Here is a 12,689-nt window from a genome sequence, read left to right on the forward strand (position 1 = left end):
AACCCACTCACCTTTCCACCTTAGTTTCTGCATCTTTGAAAAGGAGGACCAAAAAAAGCACTTTTTATAGGTGGAATAGTATAATATACCTCAGGTGAAAGGCTCATCTTTGCTGTCGATGCCCCAGCTTCCCATCTATGTGTTAATGAACCAGATGCACCACTGATTTAAATGTGTGCACACACACTAAGTGCAGAGGGAAATATCAGAGGGAACAAACAGAGTCCATACACCTAAGAAATACATGAAGCTATTAACTAATCCAACACAAAACTTGCTTTTTAGTTATGACTTCTTTTGCCCAGCCTGTCTGCCTGGGCATTCAGGAACCCAGTGTACACAGAACACCTCTGAAACCTGATTACTGCATGACAATAGTGTAATCTAGGTATATTAGCAGTGCATGAGAAACCTGAATCAGATTTAGGACAGCTATGAAAACAAATGTAAGAAAATAAGAGAGGGAAAGAGGCATTGACTGAAATGGATTGAAAGAATAGACATATTTCATCACTGAAATGGTAAAATCAGGTTTTGTTACATCAAATGACTCACCTGGTGAAGCAGATAAAGGGAACACACACAAGAGGAAACCCCAGCCAAATGTACACTGAGAAACAGCACATCAAACTCACAAAGGAGAAGAAAGCCCAGTGCTAAAGCCTTGCCTAGAATTGCTCTTCACACATGGGTTTTTATGATCAAACCCCATTGCCATCACCTGCAAAAACCTGCACCAATCTCACAAATCTCAGTCCTATTAACGAGGGTAAGTAGCCCAAAAGGAATGCACAGATTTTACTCATTACCCTGGTATTAGTAGGGCTGGAACAACCTGTAAACCTCACAACCTGCCAACAGAACATCCTGGTTTAACTTGGCAGGCAGCTAAACCAGTGTGTCATCAAGAGTACCCTCACCTTAAAGATAAAACATAGCACTGTACTAGCTACTCGGTGCAGTGCAGGAAGAACATTAACTCTATCCCAGCCCAGGACCACTTCACAACACAGCAAATTAGATAGTTTTAAGTCTATGAACCTCCAAACAAACCAAGAGATATTACTGATGTATTTACTGTGTAGTATTCCTCACAAAGAACCTGAAACACCGAGAATCAGGATTGCATTGTGACCACAGAGGTATGAAGAAGCACACTATGGATGGCACAGTGCCTCCTCCTTTATCCAGGGATACCTGCACCAAGCACAGAGGAAAGCAGCAGCCCACAACCATGAAAAGGCAACAGCAGAACCAGGTACTCACACCCCAACTGCTTCAGGCTGGCTGGGAAAAGGCCTGTTGGAAGTTGTATCTTCTTCAATGAAACAAACAACCCCCCCATGAAGTCTGCAACCCAAACATCACCTCGCTCATTCCAGATGGAATTCCAGGCTATAAACTAAACTGAATGAAAACAGTTCCCACCTACACGGGGAAGTTCAACCATCAGTCACATTTGAGGAGTAATTATGATGTCTACCCCAGGCAAATGAAATCATCACTTCACTGAGCAATGTGCATACAGTATGTGCTTAGAAACACTACTTCTCCAGGCAGCAAATCAAGTGTACTCACAGTGTAAGCTCTTACACTCCGTAGTATGAACACCAGTAGGGAGAAAGAAAGGATAAAACAGAGCAACAAAGCAAATACAAAGCAGGTGCTAAAGGATGGTTCTAACCTCACAGATTTGGAATTCTACCAGCTTCCAAGGAATGATTTTCACCAAGAATAACACCCAACCTGTTCAACTACGCAGGAGCTTCTGCAGGTAGGAATGCATGTGAACCTGTGTTTTCTATATCACAGCTGAATTCCAAGCTTTTCCCTTCTGTTAAGAGGGCTATGCTTCCACTTAAGGTGACACTGTTACCCAGAAACACATTTACCTTACTTGTCCTTGGATTCTGCTGCAAGCACAACTACAAATGAAAGGTATTACAAGGCATCTGACTGACAATAGAGCAAAAGGCCCCCACTTACAATATAAGTTTTAAAAGGACTTTCAAACATGTCCTGTGTTGAGAGATGTTGGAACTGAGCTCCCTGTTTGTGCTCAGGAGGTGGCATCCCCCTCTCGCTGCAGGCAGCAGAACACACATCCCTACCCTTTCCCATCCAAAACCCCAAGCTATCGGCCATTTAAACAACAGGGATGCCTGCTGCAAGCTTTAGCAACTACACCCGAGTCTGCAGACCCAGGAGATGCACAGGCACGCAAACCTAAGTTCATGATCCAAGAGAAACTGCTGACTCAGCACAGCAGCTCTTGCTATTGCTCAACATCCGCCTGCAGAGTAAACAGCTTGAACTCCAAACCAGGGCATTAACTGAAGATACAGACAGTCTGCTGAGCATGGCCAGTGTTAAACAGTGTTGTTGTCAGTTACTTTTAGTGGGCTCAGGTAAAGGTCACAACTGCATCTGAATGTAGCTACAGGTTGTGATGAGTGTTGTGTGTTAACTCCCTTTGGACTGCTATGAAGTAGCTCCATCCCAGCCACACACAGTAAAGAGAGGTTCTCCTCACACAGTGGGGAGTGATGGAGTCTGTGAAACACACAAACATGTGGGTACCCTAAGGTCTAAGAGACCCTTCCCAGTGCATTGCTGAGACCTGGTCCTTCAAAGCACAAACCAAAGACAGGATGGTGTCCTCTGCTAATGCTTTATGGCTCCTGAAGCCACCAGTGTGACCATGACAGCAGAATGAAGCATATTAATTCATACCCCAAGAATTAAAACAACAGATGATACAGTTAGGTCAGAAACAATCAGACCCAACCCCTACTGCTGCCAATGGGCAACATTCCCATTTCCTTCCCATGTTGCCAACTGTTACGTTACTGTGATGGTCAGCGTCCCACTGGACTGTTTCAGTCAGAGCATCCTCGGAAGCAGAGCAGTTGTGGAGGTTTAAAAAGCTCAGTGCTGATTCCTCTCACCCTGTGGCCAGTTTGGGTCAGCCCTCCCCATCACTCCCAGCTCCTCCAAATGCTTAACTTTGTGTAAACACTGCTTAGCAACATCAAACCCACAGTGTGTTATCAGCCCTGTTCTCAGGCTAAAGCCAAGGCACAGCCCTGCACCAGCTGCTGAGAAGAACATTAACTCTATCCCAGCTGGAAGCAGGAGAGGTGGCATCTCAGAGCCCCCTCGCCAGCTGAACTTACACTGCTGCTCAACAAACGCAGTTGGAAGCTGCTTCACAGCCTGCACCAGTGACACGTATGTCCTTCCCCAGCACATCCTGTTTTCCTAAGGGAAACCAAACAGCCTTTTCTGCTTTCGGTTTCAAACTGTCATGTGTAACCTACCAGTAGCAGGTTACACATCAGAGAAGAGATGGTTAAGGCAAGGATGGAGTCACACGAGTGCCACTTGCATCCCTCCGGTATTACAACCAAAACCACATAGGAAGCATTACATATATGAATACAGCTGTGTTCACCCACGAGCAAGCTCTGCATGGAGGAACTACCCCAGCAGTGGGCACTGCAAAAAGAGGAGTGCTCACACTGGGTGACCCCCTGTTAAGGAGCCTGACAGGGAGAGCTGCCTCCCTGGAGCTATGGTCTGAGATGCTGCCAAGAGGGTTCTGCTACTCCTTCATCATGGAATCACAGAAGGGTTTGTGCTGGATGGGACCCTAAAGCTCATCCAGTTCCTAATGTCTCAGTCTCCCCTGTTCTGGCAGGTTCAAGCCATTCCCCTTGGCCTGTCCCTACAGGCCCTTGTCCCAAGCCCCTCTCCAGGTTTCCTGCAGCCCCTTTAGGCACTGGAGCTGCTCTCAGGTCTCCCCTTCTCTTGTCCAGGCTGCCCCAGCCCAGCTCCAGCCCTTGCAGCATCCCTGTGGCCTCCTTTGTGCTCTCCCAGTGGGGTCCATGTTCACATGGGCACAAATGATACCACATGCCAGAACCTGGGCAAATCCAGGAAGACTATAAAGCCCTGGGGGTGCAAGTAAAAAACACTGGTGCCAAAGTGATCTTTTCCTCCTTTTTCATCAGTTAGAGGGAAGGGTGCAGCCAGAAATGGGCATATTCTGCAAATGAACTACTGGCTTCATGGCTGGTGCCATCATGAGGGTTTTGGCTTTTATACCAGCACATTTTGGATGACTATAGCCTGTTAGGGAGGGATAAGATCCACCTTCCCTTGTCTAGAGGAGCAAGGGAATCTTTGGCTGGCCAACTTGATGAGGTGGCTTTAAACTGGAAGGCTTGTGGGGTGAGATCCAAATTGGCTTTGCTTCCACCATTGCAACTAATTGGGGAACAAGCCAAGCCAACCACAGCAGCCACAAATGCTCCATAACTGCCTCCCAAGATGAAAGCCATAAGGCCAGTCTCCTCAACTGTATGTGTACTAATGTAACTGGCCACAAACAGGAGGAACTGGGGCTCTGTGCCCAGTCAGAAAGCTGTGGTCCCATAGCAATATGTGAAACACAGTGGGATAACCCCAGTACTGGGTTTGTCCAGCTGGAGGAAACGAGGCACAGGGGAGGAGACCTTATCACCATGTGCCAGTATTTAAAGGGTGGCTACAAAGAAGGTAGAGACTCTTCTTAGAAGGAGGCACATGGAGAACATAAGGGGTGATGGGCACAAGTTACTCCTGGGAGACCCTGACTGGACACAATAGGGAATGTTTTTCCAATGGTAACAATCAGCCATTGGAATACTCTCCCCAGGGAAGTGGTGGGTTCCCCACACTGGATACTCCTAAATTCAGCTGGACAGGGTGCTGGGACACCTAGTCTAGATCATGCTTTGCCTAGGAAGATGATCCCTGAGATCCCTTCCAAGCTGGAAGTCTATGATTCCATGATACATATACTTCTGATTTCCAGTACAATAACACAGGACTTTCATCTCCCGTGTTACATGATGCAAGACCACATCCAATATTCCACCTACAGTGTCATTACTGCTTTACAACTCCAAAAAACCCACCCCAAAACCTCCTAAAACAGCAGGAAAAGGTTAACCTTGTTTCCTGTGAACCAACCACCAGCTGTACATCCCTGTGCAAGAGCTGGCTCAGCTCAAGGAAGATGTTGACACTGCTGCAGTTGTTTGCTCAGCCCTGTCATCAGAGAGGGTAGGAAGCCCATGCCAACAAACTGCCTCCCTACTTCCTTTACTGTAGAGATGAGCTCAACATGGTTCTTGCATCTGAAACACAAGCAAACAACCCCGGAGCAGGAAGGGTTTCAAGGTTACACAGCTGGCAGCCAGTGCTGGACAAGATTAACTGCGTGTTGATAAAACACGGGTAGGAAACACTCCCTCTTGCATGTGTTTATGGGGAAGCAAAGCCTCTTCCCCTCTGCAACAAACCCCATTAGCCTGGGGTTTATTTACATGAACTGGAATCAAACACTATGGGTGATGAGAGCTCTTTCTGCCTCCTGAACCTGACCCAAGCCTGGAGTTCTCTTTCTTCCCTACAAGCACTCTTCCAACCCCAGCTCCCCCATACAAACCATACCAGGGCAATGCATGCTCCCATCTGCCTGGCAGAGCAGGAATGCTCTGCTGCTCCTCCCTCCACTTCCATGGCATCTTCCCAGCCAGCACGGCCACCCTCACACCGAACACCCTGCAGCCCGAAACCAGCGCTCCCAACCGGGTCCTTCCCAGTACTGTGAGAACCTCCTGCTCCTGTCCACAGGGAGCTGAGGAGAGCTCACCCCAAATGAGAAACCACCCCAAGAGAGCACATCTCTCACGGCACAGCAGTGCAGATGTGCAGAACTGCACACAGAACCACACAGATGTGCAGAACCATGCACACAGCACCATGCAGATGTGCAGAACCATGCACACAGCACCATGCAGATGTGCAGAACCATGCACACAGAACTATGCAGATGCGCAGAACCATGCACACAGATGTGCAGAACCATGCACACAGAACCACACAGATGTGCAGAACTGCACACAGAACTATACAGATGTGCAGAACCATGCACACAGATGTGCAGAAGTGCACACAGCACCATGCAGGTGTGCAGAACCATGCACACAGATGTGCAGAAGTGCACACAGCACCACGCAGATGTGCAGAACCATGCACACAGATGTGCAGAACTGCACACAGAACTATACAGATGTGCAGAACCATGCACACAGATGTGCAGAACTGCATACAGAACCATGCAGATGTACAGAACCATGCACACAGGTGTGCAGAACTGCACACAGCACCATGCAGGTGTGCAGAACCACACATAGATCCGCGCAGACGTACAGCACGGTGTACAGAACCGGACAGACGTACAGAACGGTGTACAGAACCGGACAGACGTACAGACCCGCACAAACCCGCACTGTGCACGGTGCGCAACCGCGCACAGAACCGCGCAACCCGGAATCTCCCTCCGCCGCCGACGGGGGGGGGGGTAAGGGGGACAGGCGGCTGTAAACACCGCGACTGGCGCAGACACAGACAGACACAGAGACAGATACAGAGACAGACAGACACAGAGACAGATACAGAGACAGACAGACACACACAGAGGCACACAAACACGGACACACGGAGACAGACACACACGGAGGGATACACACACACGGAGGGACACACGCACACGGAGGAATACACACACACAGATACACACGGAGGGACACACACACGGACGGGCACACATACATACATACATACATACATACATACATACATACATACATACGGACGGACGGACGGACGGACGCGCACCCACCTGCCCTCCGTACCCCTCCGTAGCCCCTCCGGCCGCGCCACCGCCGCCGCTATAAACACCGCGTGGCCACGCCCCCCGGTACGCGTCCCAACTACGTCATCGCGGGAGCGCGGGGAATCGAAACCGAGGCAGCTCCGCCCCCCAAGGTTTCCCGGATGAGGAGGCTGAGCGCGCATGCGCCGCCTGGCGGGTGGGAGGACCGACAGCCGCCGCCATGCGCCCCCTGGCGGGTGGGAGGACCGACAGCCGCCGGCACAAAGTGGGGTGCTGTGGGGTGAATGGGGGGCAGCGGCTCTATGGGACTGGGGTGGGCACCCCACAGCTGCTCTGGGCACCCTGTGCCAGCGCCTCAGCACCCTCACAGGGAACAGCTTCTGCCTCAGAGCTCAGCTCAGTCTCCCCTCTCTTGGGCAGGTTCAAGCCATTCCCCTTGGCCTGTCCCTACATCCCTTGTCCCAAGCCCCTCTCCAGGTTTCCTGCAGCCCCTTTAGGCACTGGAGCTGCTGTCAGGTCTCCCCTTCTCTTGTCCAGGCTGCCCCAGCCCAGCTCTCTCAGCCTGGCTCCAGAGCAGAGCTGCTCCAGCCTCGCAGCAGCTCCATGGCCTCCTCTGGCCTCTCTCCAACAGCTCCATGTCCCTCTTGTGCTGGATCAGGATCAGGGGGTTCTCTCATTCCTGCCCCTGGCTGCAGTAACAACCCCATTTGACTCACCAGGAAAGGTTCAGACCTTGATACCAGTCCCCATGTTAGCATGAGCATGGCAGGTATCAAAGGTGCATAGGCACAAAGAGGGGGCAAGGGACTGTGCACCCACCTGGGGAGCATCAGAGCAGATGGATCTGGGTCTGGTCCAGGACCTGAGCTCTAGGGAGGGATGTGGTTTCCATGGCCTTGGGCACTCTGCCACAGGCAGCTGGTGACTGGAGTGGGAAAGCTGGAGGCATCTGCTGGATCCTGGCACACAGCCTGGGACAGAACACGTTCCCATCTCTTCCTCACCCCTGTTTGGATGCAGGTAGCCATTAAAAGACTCTCATAGTTGCTCCAAGTAAGATCAGCCCAAACTGTTTGTACCCTACAGGCTCTGCTCTGGCACACTCAGTTTAAACTGAGTTAGTTTAATGCAAATATCTGCCTAGTTTTGGGTGTGATAATCTCCTCAATACCAGTTTCAGGTGTTCTTATCTGCAGCATGTACTTACTGTTCCAATGCAAATGTATGAAGCCCATGGAACAGTTTTTAAACTCAGTTGTAATGTGTCAGTGACCCCTTCAAAGTCAACAATGGCTTTATTTGGCTTGAGCAATTAAAAAGAGAGGGTTTAGAAATAGTAAATAAGGTTTAAGAAATCATTGGAACGTGGACAGTTTCCTTTAGAAAACAAGCAGCAGAGACCATACCCTCTGACATGAGGCAAGGCTACCAAAAGGCAAAGACCTGCTACAACCAGGAGATCACTTCTAAAGGTTAAAATGACTGGGGTTTCTGCACAATAGCAGTTTAAAAGGTGGGGATTGCTGGAGAAAAAGCCTCTATTTTCTGTTTGTTTTTAAAAGGAAGCAAGTTAAACAGCATTCCAGTACATAACTGGGTTTTTCCTACCCTAGTACTTTCATAGACCTCCTTGTGAGAAACAGCATTTCCATACAGCAGTCTCTGCAAAGGTCTTCTCATTCACCCTTAACCAAGTCTCCTTGATGTGCATGTTAATGGGAAGTGGTATCTTTCACCCTTCTTACAGCTTCTACTGCAGCAAAGTTCAGGACAGCTTCTCCAGTTGGTTAGAAGGAGATAACTGGAAGAACACAGACCACAGAACCTTGATGCACAGACCTCTGCTGCTCTCCAGCCTGTCCTGGCAAGTACCCAGTGTCTGTGCAGTTCTTGGAGCCCTTATCATGGCTGAGTGCAGACCCCACTCGTCTTGCAGTGAATATCATGCAGCTTTGGGATGCTAACACAAAACCTGTGCTCAGTGGCTGGCTGTGCAGCAGCAGCAGTAGCAAAAGCACTGGTGGTACTGATACATTACTAAACATACTTACAGAGAAGGAGCTGCTTTAAGTTAATACAGTGTCTGTCTAAAGAAAAAACCAACTGACACAAAACCTCCTGTCCCAAGACAGAAAAACATTGCACTGATGTTCCAGTGAAATCAAATGATCCCATATCTGAAGGGGGCTACAAGGATGCTGGAAAGGGACTCTTCATCAGGGGCTGCAGTTATAGGAGAAGGAGTGATGGGTTCAAACTGAAACAGGGGAAGTTCAGTTAGATATGAGGAAGAAATTCTTTACTGTGAGGGTGGTGAGACAGTGGAACAGGCTGCCCAAGGAAGTGATGAATGCTCCATCCCTGGCAGAGTTCAAGGCCAGGTTGGGCAAAGGCTTGGGTGTTATGATCTAGGGTGAGGCCCATGGCAGGGGGTTGGAACTGGATGATCTGAAGGTCCTTTCCAACCCTAACCATTTATGGTTCTGTGATGTATAATTCAAGACAGTTCCTGCTGCTCACCTGACACGGGATCACTTGTGAAGCTGCAGTAGTTATATCCTGAGTCAGTATCTCACAGTCCAGGGCTAGGTGGAAATGTGCTTGTGCAAGGAGAAGAGTTGCTCAAGGCTTCCTGTCACACACACACAGCCTCAGGCAGTTACACATTGCAAGAGGAGGTTCTGCTAGGAAATAGTGCCCCAGTTAAGGTTGTTCACCCTCATTTCTAGTGCATTTTATGAGTTCTGAAGGAAAGCAGCTTCCAAAAGCTCAGGATGAGAAAATCACTTTGAAGTCCATGTGCTAGGTATTTATATCCCCTCATTGTACCCTGTGTGTGCAGTACTGTCAAGTAAGGTATTAAGCCCACTTTATAGGAGCCTGGAGCACCCAGATGAGCAGCAGGATTGGTGCAAGGCCCTGTAGGGCACACCTGACAGAACCTGGAACCAGAGTTCATTCTTCTTGCCAATATGTTAACCATAACATCACTTGTCCACCTAAAATGCAGCCATTTATTTATATGGACCTTAACATGTCCATAGTTGCATCTCCTAGGGAAAAAATCACCTGTACAAGGTGAAGACTTGGACACTGCAGGGATGCTGGGGTGGGGGTCCTTTCCTTCTTGGTCTTGGGGTCTGCCCACCTTTATACTTACATGTTCCCTTAATGCAGCCTGAGTATGTGAACTTCAGTTCTCAATGGCACAGTAATCTGTCCTTTCTTTTCTACCTGAACTGGTTTAACAAGATTATCCCCCTGTGACAACCACTGTGGTTTGTGTTCATGGCCTCGGGTACCATCCTGTTTTGGAATGTTGTGGCTCCCATTCTGTTCCAGGATAACAACACAGTCAACAAAGATAGAACTATATCTTGTCACTATAAAGCTAGTCTAAACCCAGTCTAACCTCTAGATAATTACTATCACCAGTGAAATAAGGCCAAATCAGCCTAGGCCAACAGAACCCAGACAAGACCCTGCGTTGTCAAGATACTGCAAGTCCTTCATCCTTTCACTTGCAGTGTGAGAATGGTATTTACTTGGCCACAGATTAAGCCCTGGTTCTTAGGGAGGGCACTGCCATAGGTGATGCATTCCATAGTCATCCTTTGCAAACACACCACAACCTTACTTGTTGTGTCTTCCTCTCATTTGCCATCCAAACCTGTCACAAGCAGAATGCTCATGTAAATGAGTCACACATTGGTGTGGAGGCAGCGTTCTCCCTGTTCCCACAATGATACAAAGATGGAATTTGTGACATCAAATTTATGCTAACTTCTTTTTTCTCTCCCATTTACAGTAACTGCATCATTCCAGTGTTGGGAGTTTTCCAGGCTCCTGTTTGTGAGGATGCTGGTTTCCTGCAGCCTGCTTATCCTTTCCTTTGGAACAAGAAGCTTCTTGGCCGGTTGGGAAGCATGAAACAAAAACCTCCTTTTCTCCTTCATTTTTGTATCTTTCTGTGTGACTCTGTGTTCTGCTGAATGTAAGTTTTATCTTTATAAAGCATCCTGTGAGCTCTGGCTGGTAACTCCTGTATGATGGTGCAATACTGGTGCAGGGCACTGCTTACATCTGTCACTGTGGTTTTTCCTCTGAGATTTAGTATATTCTGAAAGATTGATTCTTTTGGCACAGACTCAGTTAGCCAAAGCTTAAGATTGAGAACAATCAATCACTGCAAAGCACTCCTCAGGGATGCACTAAAGCCCCATCCCTGGAGGCTTCCAAGATAATCCTATCTAGGCTCCCTTTCCCACCAAAGGTTGGGCCAGAGGATCACAGGAGGATCCATGGAGGCTCTTTCCAACCTGGGCTCTGTGATTACTGCATGATTGGACCTTAAAGAATGAGCAAGACACATACACTGAAGTTTTGATACCTTAACCTTTCCTTTAGGAGATGCCCTTGGGGGACAGCTGAGCCTTGAGCCAATGACCTCTCCATTCCTGAACATTCTCAGGTGAAATAAACGAAGCCTCATTTTACTAAATATGGAACTGTTCAGTTATTGTTATTCACCTTTCTCCTTCATCCTCTGTCCCCACTCAGCTCCAAAACAAATAGGTTGAGTTGGTGGGTGCAGAAGGAGCACGTCTCTTTACCCTGGTCACTCCTATTGCCTTCCCAGCCCATTCTTGACCTGGCTGGCTTACTCCAAATTGTTGAGCAGCCATAAAAGGAGACAGCAAAGGAAGGTAACTACTTGGGTGATACTAAGTGATTTTCATGCTTCTGTAGCTTTAATGCTGCTATCAATAGCTGGGTTAAAGTCTAGCTAAGAGACATCCCTAGAGGAGTGTTTCCACACACAACAGGCCATGTGGAGGTGTAAAAGATGACATTGCTTTCCTGACAACGTACACAGTGCTGGCTGTCACAGGGCTGCAGCCCCACTCAGGACACACTGTGCCACAACTGGGTTAAGTGCATAAAGAATGCCACTGCAAAATGGTTGTGCTGATAGCAAACACAGGAGGAATAAAAAGCTTTGTCTTGGGAAGAGCACCAGAGAAACATTAGACAGGAAAGATGTGGAGGGATTTTTCAGCATTAGGGCAACTAGAAGCAGAATAATAAAGGAGACACATATTAGCCATGAGTCATGTTGTGTTACCCTTTACTTCCTATGGGCTTAAGATTCCATTAAACATTCTTTTAACGCTCTTATCTGAAGCACCTGATTTCTCTGGGACGTGTTTGTTGACCTCAGAAAGAAACTACAGTGAACAGGAGCTCATCACCAGCATTACCACATCAGTTTGCAGGTACAGTTTTAAGGTCAAGCAAACACCCTGCATTAATCATCCATATAGAAACTGCAGCTCCAGCACCTCCACCAAACCACACCTGCAGCACAAACCTCTGCCCTCAGGGCTGGAATAGCTGCAGACATCATTTATGGCCAGCGTAATCTCTTTCACTTCCTATCTCTTGTGGGGAGAGTCAGGATAAGGCCCAGGGAAGGGAACCAGGGTCCAACACAGCCCCTATGATGCCAGGCCCATGGGATGGGATATGATCCAGGTGAGGTTGGTCAGCCCCTTGAGGCTGGTTGGTTTCTCCAGGGCCCTGACATATGGTATAGTTTGCTTGGGTCCTCAAGGGAGATGTGTGTTTGCCATGTGTCAGTGTCAGGTGCATGTTGTTGTTACAACAGATGTGATGCCTGCAGTTTGGAGCTGTGCATCCCATTGGATGCAGGTACACAGTAGGATGCAGTAGGACCTGACCCAGGTTTGGTGCTGTACTCTCAGGAGCCAGAAGATGATGGGTGCTCAGGAAAGCAAGAGCTTTAGGTGGAGTAGCTCACACTAGCTCAGTATGAGTTGTGATACATGTTATGGATTTGTTACAAAGCATATTCCTTCTCTCAAAGGAGGCTTTCCCATCAGTGAGAAAGGAACAGAGCTAAAAGGTGTGATTCTAACATCAGCCTTGTGCCATCCCTTCC

The 12,689-nt window shown here is 48.5% G+C and overlaps 1 protein-coding gene across 2 annotated transcripts in view; it reads right to left on the reverse strand.

Annotated features, from left to right (window-relative positions):
- Positions 1–12,689, reverse strand: part of ANLN (anillin, actin binding protein) — an 819,922-nt gene that overhangs the window by 232,442 nt on the left and 574,791 nt on the right. The gene's annotated exons all lie outside the window — the stretch shown is intronic.

This window comes from Melopsittacus undulatus, chromosome 1 (assembly GCF_012275295.1).
Source record: "Melopsittacus undulatus isolate bMelUnd1 chromosome 1, bMelUnd1.mat.Z, whole genome shotgun sequence".
NCBI classification, from domain to species: Eukaryota; Metazoa; Chordata; class Aves; order Psittaciformes; family Psittaculidae; genus Melopsittacus; species Melopsittacus undulatus.